The sequence below is a fragment of the Pithys albifrons genome, chromosome 5, assembly GCF_047495875.1.
Source record: "Pithys albifrons albifrons isolate INPA30051 chromosome 5, PitAlb_v1, whole genome shotgun sequence".
NCBI lineage: Eukaryota > Metazoa > Chordata > Aves > Passeriformes > Thamnophilidae > Pithys > Pithys albifrons.
The window spans coordinates 63,979,151-64,000,373 of NC_092462.1; the positions used below are offsets into that span (position 1 = coordinate 63,979,151).

Here is a 21,223-nt window from a genome sequence, read left to right on the forward strand (position 1 = left end):
TCATCTCATGTAACTCTACCAAGCAGAATACTTGATGCAAACTAGCACACACTCAAAATTTGAGACCAATTACAGAAAATAATGTACTTATCACTGACTCTGGATGAGACAACCAGCATCAGCCAAACCAGGCAGTTACCAAATTTCAGTTGAGCTAGTGCTAAGATTTTCTTTGTAAAATAAATGAGGCAGTACTTTTAATGTACACTGAAAGTACTTCTTTCTACCACTAGTTTATGTATCACTTTCCAAAACTCCCTTGTCACAAATAATGACAAGCAGTGACTCTCTAGAAAAGTGAGTTAACAAGTGTGCTGAAAAGAAACCGCAGCTGAACACCTCCCTTTCATTGTACAATACATTACCAGAGAGTTCGTGGAGTATCTATGAAACAAGGAACATGGAGATCAGTATGGTATATATGTGGTTAACTTCATCCACAGAAGAAATACTGCACAGACACACAGAAAATGTATCAAATACCTTAAGGAGCTAAATCCAAACTATGGGAATTTACTCCCTCATTTAAAAGTTGTGTGACTGTAAACAGAGAAGCTGCCTTTATTTTTCCAAAGGTGCATGTCTTGAAGATGGGAGAGCAAAGAACATATTTCAGTTATATAAGCCCATCTCTGCTCATTGATCTTCCTAGTAACTTTGTAATAGCTCCAGTCTGCATGGTGTCTAAAATCCAAGAGAGCTATTCAGATCATCTATTACCCAAGGAAGAGCTTAAAATTTACTAGATTTTTCCATGTCAGACTCCAAAATTTTCTATAAGAACCCCTGCAGATACTTAAAAGTATCCCAAACTGAACTCTTAAAGCTGTAATTGAGAAATAAATGCCTAAGTTCATCCCCAGAGAGCCCATTCCCACACCTAAGCATCCATGAATAGCTCTGAATTGAGCTCAAAATCCATTTAGTATTCCCAGCTGACGTTAGCACTCTTATCCTGCCTGTAGAGTGAGCCCTTCCAGAAGACTGCTCTAACCAGCAGTGTAGAGAATAGCTTAGGATGAGGGCCATATCCTTTCTCCTCTTAACTCTCAGTAACTCGCTCATGAGATACAGTATTTACAGTTTGCACTGCAGAGTTGGGTAAACTGCATACATATAACAGAGTTTGAAACAGAGTTCTAATCCCAAGACTTTCAGACTATTCATTTCAAAGTAGTATCTTCAGCAACAAGATACAGGGAGTTTGAGTCTGGTTTTATATTTTTCTTGGTTCTGCCTTTCCTTTCTGAACAATAACCTAGCTGCAACAAGAGGGATGGAGAGTAGCCTGCATCCTTGGACATTCTACCATTTGCTTATTTCTGGCGAAAATCAGAATCGGTGGTTTCAGCTTACTCAGGACTGTAAGTCCTAGAAAAACCATTTCTGTCTTCTGGGACAGATGCCCAAAGTTACCAACAGGTAACTTTGCACAGGACTACATAGTACGTAGCTATTAGCACAGTTGGCCAACAACTGCCTGGCACCATCTGGAGACAGCAGATGCCAAGAGCCATCCCTGATAGGAAACCTGGATGCCGCCACACTGGTTTGGAGAAGAGAAAAGAAAGAGCAGTCATGCAGATGTGAACTGGGAACCCTCAAAGTTCCTGCATGCTTTTAAAAATGTCTTGGTGTTGAGAATTATTTCTGTCGAAACCAAGCCTGCTGAACCCTCAGATTGTTTTCAATAGTGTTTTTCACTGATGAGCTCCAGGCAGGTCTCTGTTTCAACATGTGGGAGTCCTGGATCAGCTCCAGAGCCAGGCAGTTGGGGCAGAGAAGTCAGTGCTTTGCACAGGTCCTCTGAACCCCTTTCTACAGGGGCTTATAGTTTTTCACCAACCGCTGAATAAATGTAGCCATAATATTTTTTGGCATAGCTATGCTTCAATTCCAGATATGGAAATCACTTTTATGCACAACAGTGAAGCGTGTTTCTTAAAGATTTCAGCTTGTTTCTTAAGGATATAATTTCCTACCTGAAAAACTTTGCAGTAAAGTACATGCACCTGTGAAACTGTGCTCCCAGGAATAAAAATCTATAAAATCAAAATACTGCAACAAGCCAGAAAGTGATGCCCTTGGCTGCACATTCTTATTCACTGCAGTGAATATTGACATTGACATTTAGGAAGAAAGTATTTATTCCGAGAAATACACTATTCTCTTATTTAATGTTACGACATTGATTTCACCCTTTTGCAAATTACATTCGAGCGACCCATCTTGTAGGATTATACTCCCATCTGTGATCTGTAGTTGTAGCCCAATCCTCACATCTAATATTCTCCTCTGATACACCACCTTACATGGCATGGTTAGCTGGGTCTTCAGTGTCTCCTCCTTGTATCATGTGACCACAGCAGGGCCTACAGTCAGTCTCAGAGTTAAAAAAAAAAAATGTTGCTTTCTTAAGGGGAAATGACCCCTACAAATGAATTCTCTATACCTGGAAAAGCTGGCTTGGGTTAGACATTTAACTGTTCCTCTATTTCATTACCTCTTCAACTGCCAAAATGTGTGAGGAGTTTTTTTTAACATGAAGATTCCAATTTTTGTTCAGCCAGTTAAACTATAACTGCTTTTTTGTTTCTTGTCAGCTGATATTGAAATAGCATCAAAGTCAAAAGACATGCCTATTTCAACAAAAAATCCTGATGAAACTGGCCTTGGAAAGTGAGATAGTTTTCTTCCCATTAACAAGTTCAGATGAGTAACTCTTCAAATGAGCATCTAAATCCAATGCAGTCAGAATTATAAGTCAAAATATCACAAAAGATACTTTAGAGAACGTATCTGTGCAGTTGCAAAATATTGAAATATTAGCTACTTCTTGACAGAAAAATACCCTTTCCCTTGTGCTGCTCAAATGCTTTCTATTTCAGGCTGACAGCTCTGTAGTCAATCACACTAGTTAGAAATCTCTCCTTAGTGCAGCTACAGCTTTGGAAATGCAGGTAGTAGAGCTCTGCATGCATTGGCAATTTTTTTTTTCTAATATCAAAATATCATATTTTTGGTTGGGATTCAATACCGTTTTTTAAATGCTGCTTTTGTCAAACTTGACTTTTTCACCCATTGTATATGAACTCTTTGTAACAGCTCCTGCTATTAATCAACCACTCTTAACAGTTCTTCGATACCTATGGAATTAGTTATTTTTAATGGCAGCACTTCCCAGCCTGCCAGTTCTATCAGAAAGCAGCAGTGGCCATTTTTCATTTTGCTTCCACAAAACCAGTTCACACACACGAAAATATTAATGTAATTATTATTATTGATAATAACAAAACCAACAATAATCTTATTACAGCCTATAAGTCATGTATACAAATTCCCTTATCTGCCACAGGTTTCAAACTAAGTTTGTTTATTTGTTTGGTTTTGTTCTTGTTTTTTAAGCATCTGAAAACATGCAATGTTTTTGCTTTGCAGTTTTTTACCATAGGATCAGGTAAGAAAGCTTTTTTGATCAGTCATAATGTCAAAGTACCAGGACAATAAGTCATTAATACACAAAGAACTTTTCTATTACCAGGATCTGCAACAGAATATCCAGTTCAGAAAATGCTGAGGAAGAGAATAATGCCTTCAATGCAATTACTTTAAGAACTCAATACAATTCCATGTGTTGCTTTCACTTTTTGTTTTATGTAGCTCATTAATAAAGACAGTATGACTCTCGTAGTACATTCATTCCAAAATCTGTGGCCAGATCATCAGCTAGTAGGATGCAATCAGCTCTGTTTTCAGCATTTCCATTGACTGAGAATGTGGCCAGTATCTGGGAAGAAAATGGTGGAATTAGTGTGGAACAATAATTATATTTCTGACAAGCAAGGCAAGGACTGGATGCTGATGCTGCAGGCTACTCAAGGATGGTTAATTGTATTCATGAACTATTTGTAAGACAGCAAGCTGCCAAAACCTCAGACATTTCCAACATGGTAATTCTGGAATGGCTATACTATATAGGAAAAAACAGATGTCATAATGCGTTTCATCTAGTTTAAAAGTTATACATGTAATTAACTTAATAGCTTGACAATAGCTGATGTAGCAACAAATATAATGCTATTAAATTGGTACCTCATTATGACATCAAATTCTTCTACATATGCGTGGCAAAAAACGATCAGATTTTGAGACGATGGTATATTTAATGGTGACTAACTGTCCTTAAAATGCAATCACATGTAACACTTGCTTTGTATTTCACCACTTGTGGAAAGTATTTCATTTTTGTAACACTGTACTTCCTGTAGTCTTTTCATTACACCACCAGTGAAAGCTGTTCCTTGGCATATTGTTTCAAATGCTATATCTAGGTACTTGGACTCTTACATTCATTATGTAGTATAAAGCTTTCATTTTCTTTACCTTTTGTACTGCTTGGCTGTTTGTCCCAACTGCTGTAGGCAATTATTGTGGTTCTTTATCATCTTCTCTGAGAATTTTTTACAGTAGACCTCAGGTGGTCTGTTTTATGCGTACAGCACCATGTGGCGACAGAGTCCTGTTCATGTATTATTTTGGACTGCCCAGAGGTTTCTCAAGGTATTATTAGGCTTTCCCAATTGTTACTGCTGCAGGATAAAAAAGGGTAAGAGTACACTGAAGCAAAATAACTAAAAAAAATAGAGTCCAAAAGAAATACCAACACCAAGCCCAGACACCCTTGTTACAGAACAGCACTGCCTGACCTGCACTTTCTGTGAGTTTCCTACATGCAGAGTGCGTTGAATGAAAGCAAAAATACATTTTGAGGTTATAGTGATGGAGTTGCATTAAACAGAAAATAAATTTACTTTGAATTATGTAATTGATTTTTCAAGTGACTCAGATCTTCCAAACTCACCACGCTAGTGTGCTCCTATTAAAGATATTGAAACCATTTACAGAGAAGTGTGAGAGGAAAAAGGTCCAACTGTGGCCTAATGCAGATCCTACTAAAATTTAATGTCACGTTCCATTCACTGCAGTACATGAGGCTCTTGATGCTGACAACAAAGTGGCCCTCTGATCCTGTGGGTGTCTACAGCTTGCTTTTTCACTGCACAAGGATATTATTAGGAAAGAGGGATCAGTAAAAAGGAATCTGAAACCTGATCTAGTGCTGAGGAATGCCTTTTGAATGTGTCATTTGAACCCAGTTATTACTTCTGGGAGGTGTGAATGTCTTTGCTAAAAACCTGAAATGGACCCTGAAAAGTAGTGAAAAAGTTAGGCAAGCTTTCATGGAATTAAGCAAAGTAGTTTCAAAGAGATAATTACATACATATGAAGGTGTACATCAAGATGCCAAATAAAACTCATCATGGCTCTGTTGTTTCACCTTATATTAAGGTCCATCCATTTTCTGAATTTTAAAAACATGTACGAATTTATGTATAGATTTAGAACACAGAAAATTAGATTATCTTTTTCGTTCTTAAACTACATGTATTGCCTCATGAACGTTACTCTATCTCTAAAATGCTGAATGGGCAGATTGTTTTCATCAAGCATTTCTTAGGAACAGTTTATGAAGTGTGGACAAGAGGAGTGTCAAATGATTGGTTATCATGACTTTCAAGGTTAACTGACACAGAATCCCTGCGCAGGAAAATTAGGGGTTTTTTATTGCATCTACAAGGAAATTTTAGGGAATATTACGAACTGACTGATTTTAAGGAAGTAAGAGGAATGGGTGACAGTAAAATGCTTACAAGCTGTGGCTATGCAATACTGCACTTCTGTGCAATTTCTCCTTCAGTATGTTCCTTAAAGGAAAAAATATAATACGATGAAATTAACACATTTTTAGAAATTTGTGGAGACCCTTTACAGCAGGGGTTACAATGAAAAAAGGAAACAGTGCTACTTGCTGTGCCTGACAGCTAAAAGCACGAGTCCATCAGTCACTCAGTTGTGGTTTAGCATTCTTTTCAACACAGATCATTTAGATTTTCCAAACAAGTGCTGTCACCTACAATGCACACCCACATAGTTGTTCTCAATGTGTGCAGGTTGTCACAGAGAGGCAACAAACAGGGTTCCCATAGAGAACTTCCATCTTTGATAGGCCTTCTGAAAGGAAAGCCACTGATTGCAGCTTGCATGCTCTATCCCTACGGCTTTTTGGAGGAAAAGTTCATTAGCTGCTTTGCATGCCAAGGGACCAGCTGTCCTTCAGCACGCGGAGCAGCTCTGATTGACCAGGAGGACAAGTGGGAAATAAGCGCACAGCAGCGCCAGCGCGGCATATGGTCATGTACCAGCTGTTTCTGAAATGCTTGCCAAATGGAGAGCAGAATTGGGTGGGTTGTTAGGAAAATAAAACTCACCAAAAAACAACAAGAAAACAAAAAATTCCTCTGTCAGGATTCTTGAGATCTGACCACAAAACCAGAACTGTCAATTTGAAAGTCACACAGCAACTACGTGAATATTCAGAATAATCTGTCATTGGCCTACGTGCTCTGACTTGCTCCATTGAGAGAACACCAATGTTCTGAGCATCTCTCAATACTACAGAGCTTTCAGAAAAATAAAATGTATAGAAAAGGGTGAAATGAGGTAAGTGGATTGGTATTGATGATATACATTACTGATACATTGAGAATATGTGCAGAAGGCTGAATGGAGACTGATTTAAAATGGTGCCAATTGTTACTACAGACAAATCCCAGGTGCTCCACATTTTACTATATTTTATTTCTACCTTGAAAAGGGGAATTCAGATTCTGAGCTCCTGAACAAACGGAGGTTTGATTGCGATTGGCGCTGAGTAGTGTTACAGTGGTGGTGAAATGCTGCTGATAAACCAGGGGAATGACTCAGCAGAAAACAGTCAGCAGGATTTTTCCCCCAAAGCTTTTCAGTTTCAGCTTTTCATAACAAGAAAATAACTTGAACTGTAATTAAATAGTTCAGAGAACAACACTGTCCTTCTACCATGGGGTTTAAAACACTGCTTTTATAGATCTCTCCCAAAATACTTCTGCAAGGGTTGGAGAAAGTAACTGATTAACTGCACATTCAGACAACATGAATTACTGCCTCAGAGAACGTTGGTAGCTCATGTAGCTACACAATCCTGTATACTTAACTTTTGGCTGGACTGAATCAGATTTATGACTAAATTAAGTGCTAAGGATGTTCAAAATAGGCACGCCCTAGCTAAAACAAAAATAAGAGTGGTGCTGTTCCTCTATCAGGAAATGAATATATAGGCTGGGAGGCAGTGGTTACTACTTTGGCTTGCATTCACGTTTCTTATGAGGTGTATTTTTATATACAGACTCAACTTGTTGAAAGGCCTAAACAGGACTATATCCGGGGCGTGGGGATCACCTTGTCAAAGACGAGCTTAGTTCCAGTGACTGAAGATGCTGTTCACAAAAGAAACAGTGTGAGCCAACGTGGATGACATACTGCATTTTGGAACTCCAGGAGCCACACATTGAGCAGTGAACAAAAGGAAGAAACCCTCAGGATGACACACACAGAAGACTCACTTTAACATCTTACATAATATTGACTTTCCTTAGGCCCATATGTGTTCATGTATTTGACAAATGTGGGTTGGTAGTGTACACCTGAAAAGAGCATCATTATTTTCCCAATTAAGAAGCTTAATTAGTACTTTGGTGTGTCTTATTTTCAGGCTTGCAGTGGCCCATTTCCACCCATCTACTATGCTAAAAATGTTGCCCTTTCATTACTCCACGGTTGTGTAAACAGTTCTGATTAAGCTGGCATTTAATCAATCGAAGTAAGATCTCCGCGGCTCCCGAGGAGCAGTTCACCTCCTCAACACGGCTTTCAGTGGCACCGATCTTCGGGAGACGAGTCCCTCCCGGACGGGCTTTCATTTCGCGGCAAAACAAACTTTTTCATTTGTTAACCTTGCCCTCGGAGTCGCTCAGGATTTCAGAAGGACCTCACATGACAAACACCACCGCTACGCTGCATCACTGTTCCATTTCCTCCCTCGCATTCCTGCCGGGCCTGGGTGTTCCCGTGCCCGGCGAAGCAGCCCAGCCCTGCCGAAGGGTCTCTCCTCCCTGCCGAGGGGGGTCTCTCCCTGCCCAGGGGTCTCTCCGCCCACGGTGTCTCTCCCTGCCCAGGGGGGCTCTCCCAGCCGAGGTGTCTCTGCCTCCCGAGGGTTCTCTCCCTACCCAGGGGGTCTCTCCCTCCCTCGCTCCTCGCGGCTGCCGCGGGGCCGGGGCCGGGGCCGTCCCAGCGCCTCGCCCGCCCCCTCTCCCGTCCCCGCCGGCACCCGGCGGCCCTGGCGGCGCTGTCCCTGCGGGCTGAGGCCGCACAACCAGGGCAAAGGGACACTTCCCCTCCTCCCTCCCCCTCCCTTCCTGCGTGGCGGTCCCGCCGGGTTGGCGGCTCGCCGGCACCTGGGCCCTGAGGCCGGGAGTGGGGTGGGGTGCGATGGGCCCGGGCGCGGCGGCGGAGCTGCCCCACGCCTCGCCCGGCCCTCGCCGCCCAGCCCGGCCCGGCGCGGCACGGCTCCGGCGCTCCGGGTCGGGGCTCGGAGCTCCGGGCCGGCCCCCGGGCGGAGGGATCCGGGGCGGGGCCGGCGGCGCGGCCCGGAGGGCGCTGAGCGCCGTTGCCGGGTGACGGAGCGGCCGGCCCGGCCCCCTCCCGCCCTCTCCCCCGCCCTCCCCGTGGCGCTGGAGCCGCCGCTGCCGCCGGTTTACGTAACGCCTCCCGGGGCAGGTCCCGGCTCCGTCCCGCCCGCCTCACTCGGGCACGGCAGCAGCGGGACGGAGTCCGCCGCCTCCTCCGGCTGCCAGAGGCCCCAGGGCCCCGCTCTGCGCCGCCACGGCAGGTAAATGCCCGCCGCGGGCCCGGGGAGCAGAGGGAGGGGCAGGGATGGAGGGAGGGAGAGAGGGAAGGAGTGGGTCAGAGCGGCAGCCGCCCTCCCAGTGGAACGGGCGGACGGAGCGGGAGGCGGCGACGGGCGCCCTTCCCCTCCCCCGCTTCCTTCCCGCCGTGGCGCTGGGACGGGCGGGCCGTGTACCCCGGAGCGCCGGGCCCGGCCGGGAAGGCCCGCGCATCCCTGTCCGCTCCGCTAACAGCCCGGGAAGAGGAGGAGTCGCCGGGCCGGGCCTGGCCCCTCTGCGGGGACGGTTTCACGAGACGGCGCGTCCCGGTGCTGGGCTGCGCCTGGCGCGGCGGGAGCGTGCCGGGCGGCGGGAGGAAGGGGCCGGGGAGGGGGTGACAGCAGCGCCGGGGGCCGGGCGGGGGGCGGCTGTGCCGGCGGCGGGCAGGGCTCGGGGGCGGGGCCGGGGGCCCGGCCGGGGTGCCCCGGTTCGAGCGCTGCCCGGGAGCGGTGCGGGGCTCTCCCGCCTGCCCCCGACCCCGCGCCCCTCCGGCACGGCGGCTCCCGGCGCCAGCGGAGCGGCTGGGCCGGGGCCGGGAGGAAGGCGCCGGCCTGGAGCGGGAGCCGCGGCTCGGTGGGCTCGGGCCGGGTCACGCCCGGGAGCGGAGGAGGAGGGGACGAAGGCGGCACCAGCACCCTCCCGCCGTGGGTGCCGGCCCGCGCCGTGGCCACCCGGTACCCGCGATCGGGAGAGCGGAGGATGCGGCGGTTCGGGCCGGGGAAGCGAGAGCCCCATGCGGGCAGCGCCTCCCCTGCCGCGCCTGACCCCGGGCTGAGGTGACGGGGCCGTGCCGGGCCCGGCCGGTGCTCGCGCCGTGACCTTTCATCCTGTGCCATCGTACAGGGCTGGCAGCGGCCGGCGAGGGCAGCCGGGGCCGGGCGGGGCGGGTGGAAGGCGCCCCGGCAGAGCTGGGGTGTCACGGCGGTGCCCCAGGGGCCGATGTGGCGGGACTCCCTCCCTTCTCTTCCCCCCCCCCTTCCTCCAGCAGCATTGTCCTTTAGGGCCTATTGAAGGCAGAGGCGGAGGGGAGGCTCGGCTGCTGTGCGGGGCGGGACTGGGCTGATGCGGACTGGCGGCAGCCGCAGCCTATGGCGGGGCAGCAGCGCCGCCGGGGCGGGCCCGGCGCCTCTCGCGGCGATGGGCGGGGTGGGGACAAGGTTTGGCGAAGGTTACAGCTCAATGCAGAAGTGACACAAACTGACACTTCGCTCCGGCTACCTCGTTTCCATCTTCTCCTCGTGTCGCCTCGATTAAAAGGATACACGTATTGAGTGGTGTTACGAAACTTTGAGAAAAGCAAAGTGGGGGGGCTTTTTTTTTCCATTCTTGTCTTTGTTTTAATTACTCATTGCAGTACCTGATACTGATCTGAAGGGTGGAAATAGTGTGATTTGCTTGTCTTCCTTTCAAATAAAAGGCATTCCTGTGCTCTGATGTTTTCCGTGTATAAGCATTTTGTGTTGCAGTTTATAAGCGTGGTATCAGAACATGCTGGTATGGATAGTAGGTTTTCGTCATTCAAACCCTTTTAAATATTACGTTTTTACCCTTGTATTCCATATATATATATCACTTCTGAGTTCCTGGGATGAAGTGGGAATTGCAGATCGACTTTGGTTTCTTAGCTGTCAAAAGTGAGTTCGTGATGATTCAGTAGATAATTGTGTAAAATGAACTACTTGACTGCAATGCTTAAACCCCAAGTATTGCAGGCTCCTCATAATCCATGGGAGTCTGTAACTGACATTTTTCTTTATTATTTAAGACAAAAATATGCCTTATAAAAGCAAATGACATGGAACTTGATTGTTACTTGACATGTAACTGCAGATTTTATTTTGTACTAATCCTCCATCTGCTCTTTCTTGTCAGTATGGATATGCTAAAATGGTAGTGTACAATCCCTCCCTTCTAATCAATGAAACATATTTTATAGGTATCAAATCTTCTCTTTGGGTCATTGAGGTGTAAGAGGGCATGTAGGTAACTTGAATAAAATGAGTATCACACTGTATATTTATAATGTCACTCAATTTCAAAGACTCGAGAATTATAGGGGAAATCCTGATTTGTACAGTCCATTGAAGGCATCAGCAGTTTATGTCCCCACCAGGTACAGGTATTGACAGGTATTCCCACCTGTGCAGTCCCAAAACTTTGGCGTTACATTTGGTGCAGTGTGGGGGGTAAAGATTCTTTGCAACCACAGATTCTGCAAATTCGGATTTGGTATATGACCCTCCAGCTTTTCTGCTTGCTAGCGATGGAATTGGAAGGAAAGTAAGGGTCAAACAGATCTCTAAATTACCCAAGAGATAAAAATGGAGGCCTTGAACTTCTTCTGTTATGTTAATATGCTAATTTCAGAGACTGCATTCCCCACTGCTTTTGTTGTTGTTGGTGTTTGTTATTCTTCCAAGTAAGAGAAATTCCATAGGGCTTAAATGATGTCAGCATTTTCATTTGCTCATTTGCTGTGTATTCTAGCAGGAATAGGGACAGAGGAAGATCCAGATAATGTTCAAGACTTCATTATTTCTCCTTCTTGAGCCTCTTGTTTCTAGGTGGATAGGGGGAATGATGGAACCAAGAGGTTGGTCTTATACTCAGCATGGGTGATTTTTCCTGTGTGATTTTATTGGGTTTTAGGCAGAGTGTTATAGAGTCAGTACAGACTTTTTACCTACTTAGGTAGAACCTTGGCAAAATCATGTCTGAGTTTGCTGCTTCTTGAGGCAGTAGCGGATAACTAAATGTAACAGTACTATACTAAGATAGGCAACAATGTCTGCTAAAGCAGAATGTGTAGAAGGCAGCAAGATTTAGAATTCCTGTAGGCTAAGAGGTAGCAGGAACTATTCCAGTTATCTGCACTGCTAGTGGAGCTTAGAATACAAATGATCTTCTGGAAGCTATTTAATCTGTTTATTGGGATAGTTTCTTTTGTCTTGTGGAACAGAGATTGGAATCCTTCATTTTAGTCCAAGAACAGTGACAGGCTGGTTAGATAATTTGTAAATGTGATTGTAGAAATAAGTTTTTGTGTTGTGTCCATCCCCTCAACCCTGCCCCAAGAATTTTTTCAAAAAAAAGTCAATTTCATGATACAAAATAAAATTGTTCAAATGAATATTTGAATATTCAGTTGCATTTCAATACCCAGACAAAAGACAATTTGTCTGATTGGGAGGGAAAGTATGGATGTTGAGAGATTGGATTTGTATTTTATTGGCCCACAGAGGTGGTTGGAGGGTGGGAGTAGAGGTTGAGTAGCTTCAACATTCAGTACAAGAATAGTCTTTGTAGATTATTCTTTCACAAATTTCTTATTAGGAGTTATTCAGTAGCTTCCAATTAAGCTATAGAAATATTTTAAAGTTTTCTTCATCTACTTCCTTTATAATTTCATGTACAAGATGTTTGGATCTACCTGCATAAAACTATACATTGTTTGTTTCTGCATCACCTACACCATGTTCATAACTTGGCTTCCATGTGTCCACTTTGGTGTCTGTCTTTCCAAGAGATTTATTTCTAAGGCAGTAGTGAAGTATTTAAATACACTTTTCACTCTTGTGGTATTACGTGTAATGGTTTAATTATATCCTGCTAAGTATGTGCATAGTCTGTGCTCAGGCTTGCTATAATGCCTTTCATCTTTAATATAATTTGTGGAATGTATAAATTTCTGACTTTTACTGTATTGAGGAAGAAGTTTCAAACATGCAGTCCCTGCTAATGTCACTTTCTAGAAGGGATTGCATGTGAAAATTTACACTCTGCAAAAAAGCTTTCTAATAAATAAAAATAAACTGTAACAAGGATGAAATCTGAATAGTTTTGTGTTCTTTTCATAGCTTTTAAAATTCTTCCTATAGTTAGTATTAAATTGATCGAAGGTACAAGGTCTGCTGGACAGAATGGTGGGCTAGGATCAAGGAAAGAGACGTACTGTTCTCTATCACTGAGTGAATTCAAGTGAATAGTTTTGTTTTAACATGGCTGTGTTTAAGAGGAAGGTCAGAAAAAATAAAGCAACCTGTCACAAGATGGTACAGTGTAACATCAGAGCAGCAGAGCGGAGTTGCAAGGTACAGAAACTGTGCAGGGTTATTCCAGGTGGCGTTACCTTAGTCAGGGCTCAAAGCGAGATAGTAAAGTGGGAAAACATGTTAAAACATACACAGATTGATTCAAGAAATTATTTTGATCATTTAGCATATGTCATATGTGCTTTTTAAGAAAAGAAAGTGTTTTACTAACCTGAAGAAAACAATCTGCTTGAAGCATCACTAATAAAGAAGTCAGTACTGTGTATTGCTGCCATTGGGCGTATAGTTAGTTCTTTAGATCCTTGTGACACTGTAATGTGTTACTATTAACTTGAAACAAATTTGAAGACTGGCTGAGTGGATGTGCAGCTTGGAAACATTGCATTGTATGTAGGACACTGGGGTATCCTGAAAGAAATAGGGCCAGCTTCCACTGATTAGTCTGGTTGATAGCTTTGCTTTGGAAACCTCAGGAAATACTTTTACTGCTTCATGCTATTTTAATTCTACTGTCTGAAGATTTTGAGCTAATGGCTGTTACTAATTAGCTAAAGATTGCTGTTAACTGAATTGCTGTTCTCCTGGTTCTGTCTTCTGGGGTGGAAGTTCACTCTGCTGCACTTGACAACGAAACTGAATTACCTTTGGTAACTTTCGTTTTATTGACATTTTAAAAGCTGTTTTGACGAAGGTTGTGTCGAGTTTTGTGAGGTGGCAGAAGTTTTAAAATGTCTCCGTAAGTTTGGATTTGAGTTTAATTGTCACATATGGAGCATTTTTTCACCAGCCTCTCTGAACAGAATAACTTATCGGCTTCTGAGAAACCTCATGGTTCCAGTTTTTAGTAACTTTGTTCTCGAATTGTGAAACAAGTGCCACAGTTAACAATACAGTAACTTCTTGAAGAGAAGTAAGTAATGCTGACCTGCTGTTTTTATCAGAGGCTTTCTGGTTATCATAGCTTAATAGTTTGCATTTCAGTCAAATAACAGCTTTCCAGCCATCATTTGAAGTAGCAAACAGCAAATGTATTATTTTAAGAGCAGTATTAAACTGTCTTACCTATTCTGTTAGTAAACTTGTCTTTTTTAGTATGTAGAATTTTCAGGCAACATAATCACAGAAATAGGGATATAATATGACCGCAAACATCCCCTGTTTTTATGGGAAAAGACAACCTGCTAGCCTTATAACATAAGCTGAACTAGCAATGCCTATGCAAATGCATTTAAATGCTAAAATAGAAATTATTTCATGTAACTTGCCATTCTGTTCAAAATTGCAGAATATCCTACTTCAGATCTGAATTTCATACATATACAGAATTCTGTTTACTAATATTTTGGAATAAAGATTAGAGGTGATAGAAGTGCAGGAGAAGAACATTATAAACCATTTCCTTTGTAGGCCTGCCACATTTTCTGTGCTGTAAAGTCAGTATCTGCTCTGCTGGGCAAGTGCTAGAGCTTGCAAATGTGACTTGTCAGAACTCTGCGTTTGCTTGAGCCTCTTGTGGCTGACACATCTTGTATGTTTTTACACAGTTATTAATGAAAACATTGTCTATATGTGACTTACAAATGAATTTGTGGTAATTGGTTTTTTATTAAAAGAACTGTTGAAAAGATTACATAGTTAGGCAAAGTTATATTTGTTTTTAAACCCTTCATGAGGCTATTTTAAGCATTTCAAAAAGATAGTAATTAACTCCCTGAATTGCAGACCAAGCATAGAAAACTTCAATAGTGACTATTCAGAACAGACCTTCATACAAATTAAAGAAATTAATAAAGCAAAGTAAAATGTATAGTGTGGTTGTTAACTAGTTAGATGTTTATATACAGCTGGGTTATTAACTTTGGAAGTATAAATAGCAGGACAAATACTGTACCTTTAAATGGTCACTGGTGGTTGGATCTTTGGCATTCACAATTCATTCTGCTTTTCCTTTCCTTACTAAAAGATGCAATGTATGTAAAGAGTAACTTGTCTATTAATTGAAATGAATCCTGTATGGCTGCACTACCAGAGTGGGCACTGGGCTGCTTGGTGCTGCAGTAACGTTCCAGCTGATGGGAAGAGGACTGAATGTTTTGTCAGGGTGGCCCCACCGGTGGCCTGGAGGGTGATTCCATCTGGAGGCTGCCTGTGCCTTGGAAGAGTCCCCAACACCTGCTGGGGCACAGAGTGCCTGTGTCTGTGTATGAGGTGTTGGAAACTGGAGGCAGGGCTGAATGCACCACATACAGAATCATAGAATCGATTGGGTTGGAAAAGACCCCCGAGATCATCAAGTCCAACCCTTGGTCCAACTCCAGTCCCTTTACCAGATCATGGCACTCAGTGCCACGGCCAGTCTCAGTTGAAAAACCTCCAGGGATGGTGAATCCACCCCCTCTCTGGGCAGCCTGTTCCAATGCCTGGTTACTCTCTCTGGAAAGAATTTTTTTTCTTATCTCCATCTTAAATTTCCCCTGGCAGAGCTTGAGCCCGTGTCCCCTTGTCCTATTGCTGAGTGCCTGGGAGAAGAGACCAACCCCCACCTGGCTATAACTTCCCTTCAGGTAGTTGTAGACAGTGATGAGGTCACCTCTGAGCCTCCTCTTCTCCAGACTAAACAACCCCAGCTCCCTCAGCCTCTCCCCACAGGACTTGTGTTCCAGTCCCTTCACCAGCCTTGTTGCTCTTCTCTGGACTCACTCCAGCACCTCAATATCCTTTCTGAACTGAGGGGCCCAGAACTGAACACAACACTCAAGGTGTGGCCTCACCAACGCAGAGTACAGGGGAAGGATCACTTCCCTGGTCCTGCTGGCCATGCTATTTTTGATACAGGCCAGGATCCCATTGGCCTTCTTGGCCACCTGGGCACACATTAAGCATTGATGCTTGGGCTTCCAAGCTGTGAGCATCTGACTTGGGAAGGGAGTTCAAACAGGTGAATGAATAGCTGTTGATAACAGGTAGTTTAAACTGCTCTAAAAGTTGAGTAAGTAAAAGACATCAGGATGGCAGGAAGGGAAGACATAGCTTTTGAGAATAGTGTCCCTCCTAAGATTCTCATGAGACTGAACAGAAAATGCTGTAACTGTCTCCTCCTCAGAGCTGCATCTAGACAAGTGTTCTCTCCAGGATCTCTCAGGCCCAGTCACAGTCTGTCCAGCCAGGTGATCCCTACGTGTAAGAGATCTGAGGCAAACAGATGCTTGTCACTGGCATTGCTCTGGTGTGCTGAAAAGATTTCCAATTTTAAATTGAAAAACTTAAAGTTTTATCACTGTTTTCACTGGTAAAAAGAAATGTAACAGGACAGTGTGAAACCTGCTGTCAGTGGTACTGAAATGACATGGCTGGTTGGGGAGGTCTGCAGAGTATGAGGTGAGGCAGTGCCTGTGTTTTTGAGGTGTACTCACTGCCTTCTGCAGTAGCACTCACACCTTCTCTTGGGTTCTCCACACTTGGGTGATCCATCCATCCCATTCTGGCCCTGCAACACTTGCCTCCCTCCCTCAGCAAGACTGAAGCAACCAGCAATTTCTTTGTCATCTTCAGGCTCTGCTGCAATGGGATCTTAGTCCTTTCTCACGACTGGGCCACCGAAAATACATTTTTTCCTATTTGGAACAAACGGATGCAGTTCATCCCTGCAGCAACACAGTGGGTGTGTTAAGTACAAGGACAAAAGGACGAGAACATGGAAGGAAGGATGAGAGAAATAGTGGAATGTCTTGTCCTCTCCTGGTGGCAGTGGCAGCACAGTTCGTGTTGTACTGACTTGCCTTTGAGTCAGCCACAGAGATGTCTCTGTAAAGATGCTGCTGCTGTTCTCTTGAGAGTTGCTGGTACAAAAATGATCACTTCTGGTTTTTGCAAACCGGTATTTGTGCTGGCAAGAGTAGTACCTCTTCAAATTTTATCAGTCATGTGCACCGTTGTTTTAAGTTAATTTTTAATGTGAGAAATATTTACTTAAATTCCTTGTCAGTAGAGGCTGATTTGCATTTTTAAACTGATACAAACTTACCATACATGTAAATTATGTTATAACTTTTAATGTTGTAACATTTTAATTTTTTTTCAGATAGAATTTTTTCAAAAAATAGTTGTGTTTAAATAAAATCTAGTTCAAATGCCAGTCTGGACAGTAACAAACTAAACTGGAGAAGAAGTTTCTCATGTCAATTTATGCTTGTTCTTTTTTAAGACTAGGATGGAAATATTCGGACTGTATTGAAAGCTGGATAACCTTTTGGACCAATTTTTACTAAAATAATGTGATCGTTGCCATTGTTAATGGCAACTGGGCATTTGAAAATTGTGAAGCAGTATTTCATTCTTCTAGATTCAAACATTGACAAATATCTTTCCATTTCTTAAATCTGATCAGTAAAGGTGTTTTTAACAGTTTTAAGTCCTTCTTAAAGTGAATAGCAAAACATTTTGCGAAACAATTCTTTGTGTTGGGGGAGTTTGCAGGTTACAGATATGCTGTACTTAGTCTGGTACAATTGCTCATCAATCTGTGGTACCACTGTGGTTTATTTGTCCTGTTTTATTTTGTCAGAAATGCTCTGAGCTCCATTATGTTTATTGAAATAGAACTGGTGGCTACCTGATGCATGACAAAATGTGTGCTTTTGATTTTTTTTTAATGCATCTTTAATACTGAGTCTTGACCTCCTGAAACAGTTTCTTGAATGATGATGTAACATAACAATACTTCTGTCTTGAAGATAAAATTTGCTTCCTAAATTATCAGGACACCTACTGAACCATGATCTGCAAAACTTGCCAACTATTAGGCTTATTAATTAATTTTTTAAAGTTATATCACATGTATTGAAGGACCACTTCATAAGTCCCCACCATGCAGAGATGCTTTTTTGCAAGTCTGCTCTATGTAAACAAGAACCCTTTCAAAAGAGTCTGTTTATGGAGCCACTTTCAAACCATTCAGTTCTATGAAGTTTTGGGACGTGGTGGACACAGAATGCTGTGGCTGTTCCTCACCGTGTGTGATGGTTTTGCTGTCAGGTCGTGCTTTTTGCCCTTTTCGTCCTGCTGGTTTTTCTTAACTTACAAGTTTTACATTTTCCAGCTTATATAATGTATTTATTTTGCAGAAGTGAAAAATAAACAGATTACCGAGATTTTTGGGTCTTTGATATGCAACTGAACCCCCACTGCAGGTGTCTCACCTGCTCATTCTGCAGTCCCAGTAACAATTGTTTCCCATGGCTCAGTTTTTGCTCTCTAACAGAACTGATGTTTTGACATCTTGTAACAAAGTTCATAGATGTTAATGAGGTGCAGCCCTGTGAGTGGATCAGCCAATTGAACTCCACCAGCTACTGGTTTTTGAAGTGTTGTTCTTGTATAATCGTGAACATGAATGTTTTATAAGAACAGCTGTACTGGTTCAGACAGAGGCTTTGACAAATCCAGTACTTGTCTGCAACAGCATCTGTAAGAGAGCAGTTAGGGACAAAAAAGAACAGGGAGGGTGTGTGTGATACCTCTTCTAAATACTTAAAGAATCACAGAATGGATTGTGTTGAAAAAGACCTCTGAGATCATCAAGTCCAACCCTTGGTCCAACTCCAGTCCCTTTACCAGATCATGGCACTCAGTGCCACGGCCAATCTCAGTTGAAAAACCTCCAGGGATGGTGAATCCACCCCCTCTCTGGGCAGCCCATTCCAATGCCTGATTACTCTCTCTGGAAAGAATTTTTTTCTCAAGTCCAACTTAAATTTACCCTGGCAGAGCTTGAGCCCGTGTCCCCTTGTCCTATGGCTGAGTGCCTGGGAGAAGAGACCAACCCCCATCTGGCTATAACTTCCCTTCAGGTAGTTCTAGACAGTGATGAGGTCACCTCTGAGCCTCCTCTTCTCCAGGCTAAAAAACCCCAGCTCCCTTAGCCTCTCCCCATAGGGCTTATGCTCCAGTCCCTTCACCAGCCTTGTTGCTCTTCTCACCCTCAGCCTCAGCCTGTTTTCAGTCTAGGGGTTTCCTGACCCTGATGTGGTTTGTCTAGTTGGACATTCTTGAGGAATCTCTCTGAGTCAATTTCCATTGAAACCCATATATATTTTTTTCCTGAGTCTTCTGTATCTTTTGGCAAGGAATTCTAGTAGCTGTTGTGTGAAATTTTGTACACAGCTCTCAGTAACACACGTTGGTGCTTTCTATTAATAAAGACCAGACGTTTAGCAGTCAGTCTCTGTCCATGGAGAGACATGTTGTCTTTGATAATACAGGATCAGGTTTGCATGTTCTGTACAATATGCACGCAAAATGTTCATTCACTGACACAAAAATTAATTTAGTTTGTTCTGTGATTTGCTTTTTTGACTACTGCTGTGCTTGAGCATACAGAGTCATGAAATATCTGACATACTACTTAGGAAATAGATCAAGGGATTAATAGTCAGCTCACAGCTCATTGATTTATGCATTAATACCATCAGGTGGTTATTCACCCTGTGTCTCATTTCAAGTTTACCTATGCTGAATTTTGTTTGCCTTTTTATTGCCCAATCCAGTTTCATAAGGTCCTTCTGCATTTTTTCAGTTATTTTGTGTGCACTGTCCCTGATCACTTGCTGTCCTCTGTCACCTTTGCCACCTTGCTAACTGTGTCACCCATCTCATCTTGCAGGAATTTATCAGGTAATGCAGGTCCCCAGTGCAGAATCCTTCAGAACTGCTCTAGTGACTCCCCTGGTGTCGTCTTGATTGTATCTGTGTTCTTTTCCTTTGCTAACCTAAGTAACTGGGGCTTATATGGTAGCTCTTGAATCCTTTGAGTAATTCCATTAAGCTTTTATACAGGATTAACAGCTTCAGATTTCCATTTGGATAAGTGTTATGGAAATAAGCTTGCAGATTTGTAAGAAAAAGAAAATCCTGCAATAACAACCACACACTGGTTTCTGTCTCCCCTGTGGGTTCTCTGACTTCAGTTACACCTGAACTGTAGGCCCAGCCTTGTTAGACATCAGTCCAGTACAAGACATACATCTATTACAAATAAGACTGTATCGCTTTTGAGCACTTTTATTGCTTTGATTCCTGCAGGTGTTTAATCTCTGTTTCTCACAGCAGGGCGGTGCCTCTGAATTTGTGGCAGGACTTGAATGAACGAAGACAGAGAGAGAGCCATGAGCATGATCATGTTCTTTTGGTTTAGAGTAGTGTGTCAGTGCCCTGGTAATGAATCAAGCCCATGCTCTGCTGTTTATTGTGCAATAACATCAAACTTTGCCAGTGCATAAAAAAGTTGTCCTTGCTCTGAAGACTATACAGCCAAATTTCTTAGATTATTGAGGAATGTGGTTAAAAAATAACAACTTCTCTTACTTCTGGATTCACATGTCCTTTAAATGCTATGTGAAATTTATTAAGGACACAGATTCCATTGTTTGCTAGACTTTAAAAAGGCTTTGTTTCTGGGCTTTGACAGTGCCTTCCCCAGTGTGTGGCCACTTGGTTTTATGTTAAGGGTTTGCTGAGCTTTTTCATGGAAAGAAACAAAAGAAATTATGGTAAAATTTCAGATTCTTTCACAATACATAAGCATGATTTGGACTTACGTTGTCATCATATGGAATAGTCATGCTTTTGATTATCAGTCTTCTAAGGGGGACTGAAATTTACTGGCGTGTATGTGATTTTAGTATGTTCTTGACCAAACGTGGTAACATTTTCACTTTGACTTATACTATTTAGGATTTGCTTATTTTTTCCTACCTGTAGTTGTCAGGAAGGGTAAGGATTGTTTGATTTTAATGCAGCTATTATGGGAAAAAATAGTACTTTGAAAAAACTGTCCTGGTTAAAGTATGTGGACACTTATATGCACATTAAAAACCCCCCACTATATAATCTTTTTTTTTCTTCTCTGTTTATTGAATAATTTTCTTACATTGTCAAAGACCAGAGTGGAAGACAAAAGCTTTTGAAATGAGAGCTGTTAATTGTAAACTATGTAATGTACTAGTATATTTCAATTATAATAAAGGAAACTTTGTATAAAACAGCAGTTTCGACTTAACTATTGTATGAGAATGTGTTTGGTCTAATTGGTAACATGTAACAGTAGGCAGAAGGAAGCACTGGAAACACAGATGATACCCCTTTTTGGGAAGAGGAGGAAGGAAAAAGCATCTGTAGCCTTGTCCATGAGATCAGGTTTTCTGTAGTAATGTATCAAAATATGTAAGAGTGGGTTTGTGTCTATGGGGAATTCCGTGCAGGTTATGCAAATAAACAGCATATTAGTTTTCA

General features: G+C 43.0%; 1 protein-coding gene and 1 long non-coding RNA gene across 2 annotated transcripts in view; one reads left to right on the top strand and one right to left on the bottom strand.

The window, feature by feature from the left end:
• Positions 1 to 3,289: 3,289 nt before the first annotated feature.
• On the bottom strand, positions 3,290 to 6,758 carry LOC139671934 (uncharacterized). The gene is made up of 3 exons (XR_011697822.1): positions 6,707 to 6,758; positions 4,384 to 4,589; positions 3,290 to 3,787 (listed from the first exon to the last, which is right to left on the bottom strand). It is a non-coding gene; the product is annotated as an uncharacterized lncRNA (long non-coding RNA).
• A 1,946-nt stretch (positions 6,759 to 8,704) lies between these two features.
• KIAA0232 (KIAA0232 ortholog) overlaps positions 8,705 to 21,223 on the top strand; it is a 67,346-nt gene continuing 54,827 nt past the window's right edge. Inside the window, exon 1 of the mRNA XM_071556844.1 lies at positions 8,705 to 8,827. The gene's annotated coding sequence lies outside the window, so the exon portion shown is untranslated. The remainder of the gene's footprint in view (positions 8,828 to 21,223) is intronic.